The sequence below is a fragment of the Meriones unguiculatus genome, chromosome 19, assembly GCF_030254825.1.
Source record: "Meriones unguiculatus strain TT.TT164.6M chromosome 19, Bangor_MerUng_6.1, whole genome shotgun sequence".
Taxonomy (NCBI): domain Eukaryota; kingdom Metazoa; phylum Chordata; class Mammalia; order Rodentia; family Muridae; genus Meriones; species Meriones unguiculatus.
In genome coordinates, this window is record NC_083366.1 from 52,501,296 (window position 1) to 52,510,247 (window position 8,952).

Below are 8,952 nucleotides of genomic sequence, written 5' to 3' on the forward strand. Positions count from 1 at the left end.
ATTTAAGCATCTTCCTTCTGATCCTCCTTGTTACTTAGCTTCTTTGGGTGTGTGAATTGTAGTTAGTTTATCCTGTACTATATGGCTATAATCTGCTTAAAGGTGAGTACATACCATGTAGAAAAACAAATAGATCTTCCATCAAATTTCATAATTTTAGACTATAGTGAGCTTCAAGCGATTGAAACTGTAGAGGTCAGAATTGTGGGCTAGAGAGGACAGGAGGGGACTTCTAGGTTCCTTCTATTGCTGTGTGTCTTAGATGTTCTGTGTTCTGTGTACTCTCTCCTCCTCGGGGTGATGAGCTGTTTGACTTTATTTGGGAGCTGTTGGTTCAATGTCTCCTAATGAAGCCCTATCTTCAGGCCACAGCGAGGCTCATCTGCTAAATGCTGTGTTGTGAATCAAGGTTTTAGAAATGCTTATGTGACATCAAGGGCTAAGACCCATGGTTCCCCTTCACCTTGTATGAAAAGACAATTAGGAGGCCTCTGCAGCAGTTTCCATGACACCAGGGAAGGGTTCTCCAGCTCCTCTTGAATGGACACAGCTGCAGACAGCAGTACCTCTGCTGGAAAAGGGAAGCTCCAGCGTTGAAACCCTTTGCTTCCAAAGTGTCACGATATGGGCCCATGAGTCTCATGTAACTGTATGAAATCACCTCTTATCCTGGTACTCCCAGCCACCACCCTAGGGCCCCCACAGAGCTGCCCTCTCCTCTTGTCCTCTGCGTACTACTGCTCTGGGCACAGAATTGTTTTATGCCCAGAACTGCTTTATGCACAGAGATGCTTTATGCACAGAACTGGACTGCCAACTTGCATCCCTTATAGACACTCTTCTTTCCTTCTATAGTAATCAAGCCTCCAACTTTCATCTGAGCATCCCTATATGACAAAATTGATGAAAGTTTAGAAATATTTTTTTCCAAAAAACATTCTTCTTGTTCCAGTGTTAAGCATAGAACTCATCAGTATTCCACAGTATAAAAAAGGATGGTTAATTCCATTTGGGATGGTAAAAGGACCAGAGTATTAGAAGACATGGAATGAAATCATAGTGTAGAAAGGGAAGTGGGAAAGACTCTCAGATCTCAGGTTTATTGCAGTACCTAGAGATTGGTGCAAACCTCAAACTAATGGAAAGACAGCATGTTGATGAAATTGCCAAAGCACCTCAATTTTCAGAAATCTATGTATTGACACCCAAAAGAAGGGAAGCACAGCTCGGTTGCATCAGGCCACCTTCTCATCGTGGCTCTGTGGGACAGACGGAAAAACAAACTGACACCCAAAAGCTCACTGGTTTTGATAATCCTAGGCAGATATGCCTCCAACTGGGAACAAATGGACAAGTCACAAAAGTGAGGAAGACTAATCCCCTTGCCCGCCTTCATCAAATACTTAGAAATGATGTGATGCTTATTGGCAAAATATGTAAGATATAAGGGAAACCTTGGGATTTGTGACATTGTAAATGTGCGCTGGCTAAACACACCACCAAAACGTCACATGATCATTTTTCAATGAGAGTGGCAGCGTACAGTAGGGATCTGAGGAGCAGCCAATGGGTTGCAGGTATCACCTACCTCCTTAGGGCAACACTAAAATCTCACTGGAGCATGTTACAGCATGGAAGCGACCTAACGTGACGGCCACAGGTCAGATGGGACCGCCTGGCTTGCTGACGCAGTGACATTAACGATTTACATAAGATTAGAAACTGCTCACTCGTGAGGGTGAGCCAGGGGAGGCTGCCCGTGTGAATGTCGTCATCCCTGAAAGCTCTCTCAGGGATATGAATGAAAAATAAATGAAAGAACTGTCCACTCAGGTACATACAGCTGTTTTCAAAATGATTCTGTGTAAGCCCATCGACATGTCAAAGTGATGACTAGAATAACGAGATTGCTCTTATTATCCCAGGGTTTATTTCAAGTGAGAAGAAACCATGGCCTTGAGCAAAGACATCACAAACAAACACTAATTGTATAATAATCTATTAAATGTACAATTCTGCATTGCACGCCTTACGGTCAAAGGAGTCTACATGCATTGCATGTGATTGAGAGGCAGCAATGTGGTTGCCATGCTAACCACTGTCCCCACACATTAGCACATACTGCTCCCCAGGTACTGTGGTCCTCTTTCAGACCGCAAGCTGCCCTTTTCATTTTTATTGAAAGGAAACAGAACACCACGAAACACCAGAATGTTGAGAGGTAATCTGTAGCCTCAGAAGGCACTGGTGGATCTTGAAAACAAGTTACATCAAGTAAGATGCCTTCAGTATTCTCCTCCCGGTGAGTTCAGGTAGCCAGAAGCTTCCGGGATTCTAAAGCAATGGATAATCTGCCCATGCCATGTGCTTTGTTCTTGTTTCTATTAGTTAGGGTGAAAATAAAAATAAGCTGGCGTGGAAGGCACACTCAACCTGAAATCCTAATCCCAAAGTCCAAGTCAGTGCTGTCTGAAGTTGGCTATGAAACCATGGAAAATTCCATTTATCTATTTATGTCTGTCATGGATTCCTTCTCTGTGGATTAAGCAATTGTAATTGACCATTGTCTTAGGAGGTTTTCAAGGCCTTATACTTACAATGTTGGTTTTTCCCTTAGGAAATCCTGGAAGAACTTTTCTCACAGCATCTGCCTATTGTGAAACCCTCCAGCCTTCTCACTTGGTGTCTCTCCCAGGAGGACCCCAGCCTGGCACTCTCTGGTTTCCTGTGCTGACCGGTAGATTGGTCCAGATGTGAAAACATTGACTTAAGTCAGTGACACTAAGATCAAAGCCTAAAGACGGTTCTTTTTATGTTTTATAGAGTTCTTTTCCCCCAGAATGTTCATGCATGTTTTGCTAGGAAACTCCCAGAAGCAAGTCTGTTTTCTCTGGTCCCAGCTGGGTGTAAAAGGTGAAATCTGAAATACTGTCATCATCTCTCTGCCACTCTGGACTTGGAGCCAATGTTTTCAGGAAGATCATGCCATAGGACTCTTAGGGAGAATGGATCCTGAACCATAGAATTAAAATGAGCACAAGAGCACTCCTATTTCTCTAGCCACTTGGTGTTTTCTGTTGCCTTCAGCAAGAGCCATTTGAAATGTCTGTTTCATAGTTCTGAAAATACTCATATGTGATAACTGTTTCTCTGTATGCTCTGTGGGAAGTCAGAGAAGCAACTCGCATCCATATGTCCTGGCCACGTAGGATTCTATAAGCAGGTTCAGACCCTTTGTTTCATTTGTCATTGTAGCTCTAACAATTAGCACAAGGCAGGAAGCAGTACATACTCAATAAAAGTACAATGAAAACTTTCAAAAAAAATCTTGTCACCTAAGAGTTTTTGAGAATTTGCTACTTGCTAAGACACAGCATAGAAAAAAAAAAAAACTATTACAATCTTCAAACCTTCACAATGTCATTAGATGTCACCATGGTCATCTCTGCTAATCAAACAACACGAAACAGGAAGCCTTTTCCCCAGGAGCATTCACTAAGTAGAAGATGCAAGATGCAGACCCCTAGTCTAGATTGGCCTGGTTTCAAAATTCCAATTCTCTACATTTTATTGCAATTAAAGTGTTTTCCTAGGCCAGTGCTGCTGAAAACATCATCTCCAGAGCAGGAACAGCTCTGAAAACTAACTCAGAAGACACTTTTCCCTTCTTAGATTTTTCCCAATAAAGAGGCTCACATTCAATGTGAATGAAGGACAATCTTCTTGCAAAATAAGAAGCCCTAAACTTTGTCTGGAAAATAGAGAAGGAGCCATTAGGAACTGGAAAGGGGCAAAGAACAAGAGGAAAAATGGCTCATGAGAATCAGAAGAGTGCTTAGACTAGGTCAATAAAAGAGACATTTGCATGAAAACACCTCAGCAAATCCTATAAATTCACAATTAATGTGTATTAACAACTGCAGTGAAAGCAATGCAGTTTTATTACAGTGTGGTGGTTCAGTTCATGACATAAAGAAATTTTCCCGTTATAAGGATAATCATGTATACATAGCTCTCCTGTAATGGTGCAAAAGCAATATCAAGTTACTTTCGGCCCATGAAGGAGCCACTTCACATTTCCTCCTCTTCAGTCCTCTCCTATTTCCTTATATTCAGGTTCTGTCAGTCACTGTGTTTATCTCGCAGTCCCAGCTCTGGCTCAAATGAACCTTATTACGCCTCCAATAGTCTGAGTAACTCTACTATATCCTGTAACTCTACTGTATCCTGGGGGGGAATAAGTCCCCACTTTTCTCTGAGAAGAAGACTTGGTTCTTTGTGATTCTTCAGGATGAAACATCTGTGGGACAAGATTGAACAATGCCACCCACTTTGGTCCTGAGGACTGCTTCTTACAAAGTGCCTCAGGAACAGTTTTGTTAGTAAGTGTTGTTTTTCCCAAAGAGAAAAGAAGGAAAGAGTTGAGACTCATAACCAAACCTGCTGCAGAGTTCTGGTAATCATATGAAAGAAGGAGGAGTTAGTATGACCTGGAGAGGACAGGAGCTCCACAAGGATCAAATATATCTGGGCACGGGGGTCTTTTGTGAGACTGTATCTCCAACCAAGAACCATGTATGGATATAACCTAGAACCTCTGCTTGGATGTAACCCATGGTAGCTCAGTATCCAAGTGGGTGTCCCTAGTAAGGGGAACAGGGACTATTTCTGAAATGAACTCAATGGCTGGCTCTTTGACCTCCACCCCCCCCCCCAAGGAAGGAGCAGCCCTGCTGGGCCATGGAGGAGGACTTGGCAGCCAGGACTGAAGATACCTGATATGCTAGGGTCAGATGAAAGGGGAGGAGGTCCTCCCCTATCCCTGGACTTGGGAAGGGGTAGGGAGAAGATGAAGGAGGGAGAGTGAGATTGGGAGGGAATGAGGGATCAGGATACAGCTGGGATACAAAGTTAATAAACTGTAACTAATATTTAAAAAATAAAAATTCAATTAAAAAAAGAAGGAAAGAGTTGAGCTGGCATGCAAAATTCACTCCCTTCCACCACACTCTAGTTGTGCTCATGTGGTTTTAATATGAATATGACACTAGCACTAAATGGCATTTGGAGCTCTCTAATCGGAACAAGTCTTCACTTGTGTGACATGAATGCAAAGCCACCCTTTCATATACTGTAACTGAAGTGAGAGAACAAAATGGCCCATTACAAAATTAGAAGGTTTCAAGATCCAGGTATACCACGCCTGGGCATATATCCAAAATATGCTCAAGAACACAACAAGAACATTTGTTTAACCATGTTTGTAGCAGCTTTATTTGTAATAGCCAGAATCTGGAAACAACCCAGATGTCCTTCAGCTGCGGAATGGATACAGAAATTGTGGAACATGTACACGATGAAATACTACTCCCCAATTAAAAACAAGGAAATCATAAAATTTGCAGACAAATGGTGGGATCTAGAAAAGATCATCCTGAGTGAGGTATCCCAGAAGCAAAAAGGCACACATGGTATATACTCACTTATAAGTGGATGTTAGTCCTATAATATAGGATAAACTTACTAAAATCTATACACCTAAAGAAGCTAAGCAAAAAGGAGGACTCTGGGTAAGGTGATCAATCCTCACTCAGAAAGGCAAACAAGATGAACATCGAAAGATGGAAAAAACAGGAAACAGGACAGGAGCCTACCACAGAGGACCTCTGAAAGACTCTACCCAGCAGTGTATCAAAGCAGATGCTGAAGCTCATAGCCAAACTTTGGGCAGAGTGCAGGGAATCTTATAAAAGAATGGGGACAGGAGCTCCACAAGGAGAGCATCAAAACCAAGAAATCTGGGCCAAAGGGTCTCTTCTGAGACTGACATTCCAACCAAGGACCATGCATGGAGATAACCTAGAACCCCTGCACAAATGTAGCCCATGGCAGCTCAGACTCCAAGTGGGTTCCCTAGTAAGGGGAACAGAGGCTATCTCTGACATGAACTCAGTGGTTGTCTCTTTGATCACCTCCCCCTGAGGGGGAGTAACCTTACTAGGCCACAGAGGAAGGCAATGCAAACAGTCCTGACAAGACCTGATAGGCTAGGGTCAGATGGAAGGGGAGGAGAACCTCCCCAATCAGTGGACTTGGAGAGGGGCATGGGAGGAGATGAGGGAGGGAGAATAGGCTTGAGAGAGAAGGAAGGAGAGGGCTACATCTGGAATACATAGTGAATAAACGGTAATTAATATAAAAGATTAAAATTAAAAATTAGAAGGTATTGACTTCTTTAGAATTTATTGCTCCAATATTAGTTGCTAGCTGGTGGGCCTGTTCTAGTTTAATTTCTGTTGCTGTTATAAAGTACCCTGACAAAAATCAACAGATGAAAGGATTCACTTAGTTTCTAATTTCAGATGACAGTTCATAATTTGGTTGGTCACAGCATCAGGCTCTTGAGACAACTTGTTACACCACATCCGCAGTCACAAGCAGAGAAAAATACAATCATGCTTGCTTGCTTGTCCTTGGCTTGATTGTTCCACTCATATAGTTCACAATGCCCTAGCTAGAGAATGGTGCTACCCACAGTAGGTCTTTATGCATAAATTAATCTAATTAAGATCATTACGACAAGCTCACAGACAACCTGATGTAAACAGTCCTTCACTGAGACTCTCTCCCTAGATTATTGTCATGTTGTCAATTAAAGTTGACTTTCTCAGAGTCTCTAAGTAGAATGAGAACTTTTGCATATTTACAAATTTTCCTTGGAGGCAAAAAAGGGTAAGAAGCAAGCATGCTGTGTTCTTCCAATGCAGGAAGCTCAACAAAGCTTGCTTACATACTTCTGTTTACAGACAGATGAAACCATATTCTTTTGAGTCACATTTTCATTAAAATGCGGCAAATTAATAAACAAACTTCTGTGAAACAGCCATAAAATTCTCTGCCTTAACTACACGGTGATATCTTTTAGATACCAAAGGTCTCGAGTCTAACACGGGAACTCACAGAAAATCTTTTACCCTTCCCAGCAGGAGAAAGTAAATGAGTGATGTATTGTACGGGAACTTCACTTGGAGATGGCTAGATCAAGAGGACATATCACTAAAAGCAAAATAAGGTTGTGTGTGTGTGTGTGTGTGTGTGTGTGTGGTGAGGAGTAATAGATGCTGACGTGGAACTTGGATCCTCTGTCACAACATAATTCATCATTCTGCGGAACACTAATTGGAAGAGGTTTTTCAGAAGCTGAGAGGAATCTCATTTAATTCTTCAGGACGGATCTATCTGTTCTTAGACTTCAACCTTTAGTTTGCTTCTCCCTTGGGAAATAAAGCACTTATAAAAACATAGTAAGACATGCCCTTATTTGTATTTTCTGAACAATAAAATTAGCTTGCTCTTTCATTTCAGAAGAGGAAGCTCATACACACACACACACACAGACACACACTACAGAGATGAATGCTGCCCTGGGTATATTTTAATTACATAAAAAATGTTATTTTGTGAACACAAGTTTAGATTACTATATAAGAACTTTAAAATGTTCATTTGGTCTTATAATTGAATACAGGACCTGTCCAATGAGCATTATGGGTTAAATACCAATGGACTTGCAAAATGTTGTGCTAAATTGTTAAGATCTGTCTGCCTTCTTGGCCGTTACTCTAAGACAGTGAGAGCTTTGCTAGGTTGGCCTCTATTCCATCCAGTGGTGACCTCTGACATTGCCTGACAAGCCTCCCAGAAGTGGGAGCACATGAACATCTGGTGATTGTCATCCCATTTATGATTTATCTTTTCAGAAACCAAAGTTGCTGAGAGCCCCGCCCCACCGAAGACATGGCAGAAGTCCCTACCTTTGAGACGAGTCACAATGCGACCTGTGTCACTAACTCTTCAAAGAAATTTCATGGCCGTGTTACATGAAATCACATCTCCATCATATCTCATAGTATGAGCTGCAGGGCAGCATCCACCTCCACGCATTGCCTCATCTGCCTTTCACATGGGCTCAGATTCCTCTTTCCAGGTAAGGGTCTCTGACAGGTGGAGAGATCCCATGTTCCCACACGAGGGAACTAAATGGAGGATCCTGTAGTCTTTTTCACCTTTCTTTGCTGTGAAGTTCAACTCCCTCCTCTCTCTCTCCAAAAAGTCAAATCTGAAAAGCATAAGTTCAAACACATGTTTCAGTTGAGCTAAAAACAAAAAAACAGACAAAACAGATGAGTACAGAACATAGTTAAGGAAGTTGTTAAGTTTTTCACTAATTTTGGGAGTTTCCTACCTCTATTACTTCAAACACAGTCTCTGTGCTATCCTGCTCCATTTCTTACGGTTCCAATTTGACATCGTTAGAAGGGTGTTCTTGCTCCATTGGAACACTCTACATTTTCCTCAAGACTTGAAAGTTTCTGTTGACCTGTTTCCTGTCTTTCTCATGTCATCTCCATTGGCTGTTAAGCCCCTTGGCAAGTGTATTATTGCAGAGACTTTGTTTTTGTTCTAGAATTTTCATTTGTTTCCCTTCTAATCTTTTTTTTCCTAATTGCAATTTTTTTTCTACTAGATTTCCATGTAAAGTTTCTATATATACAGACATAGTAACTCTTATTTTGTGTCACTAGACATTGTTACAGTAACTACTTTAAAAACAGTTGCCTGGTAATTTTAATAGCCAAATCATCCATTTGTTGTGTTTGTTTATTTTCTCTTGATCATGGCTCTGCCTGAAGCTTCTTTATTGGTATTGTAATCTTACATTGCATATAGATGTTATGATAGGTCAAAGGGATCATGGATTCTATTGATTTTTTCCATTTTAGAACTTATTTCACCTAACTATACTCAAAGTCTAAATCCTGTATTGTTTATGGTCAGCAGTGGCTAAAGTCTCTGCTTAGTTATTTTTGCATCATTTTTGATATTTAGTCCAGGGATACATACTTCAAGGGTCAGCCAAAGGTTTGAGTAAATTTTATTAACATAATTTTG

General features: G+C 41.3%; 1 protein-coding gene across 1 annotated transcript in view; it reads right to left on the minus strand.

The window, feature by feature from the left end:
- The window catches only part of F13a1 (coagulation factor XIII A chain), a 194,481-nt gene extending 186,473 nt beyond the window's left edge, over window positions 1-8,008 (minus strand). The window contains exon 1 of the mRNA XM_060372378.1: window positions 7,815-8,008. The gene's annotated coding sequence lies outside the window, so the exon portion shown is untranslated. The remainder of the gene's footprint in view (window positions 1-7,814) is intronic.
- Window positions 8,009-8,952: the final 944 nt, after the last annotated feature.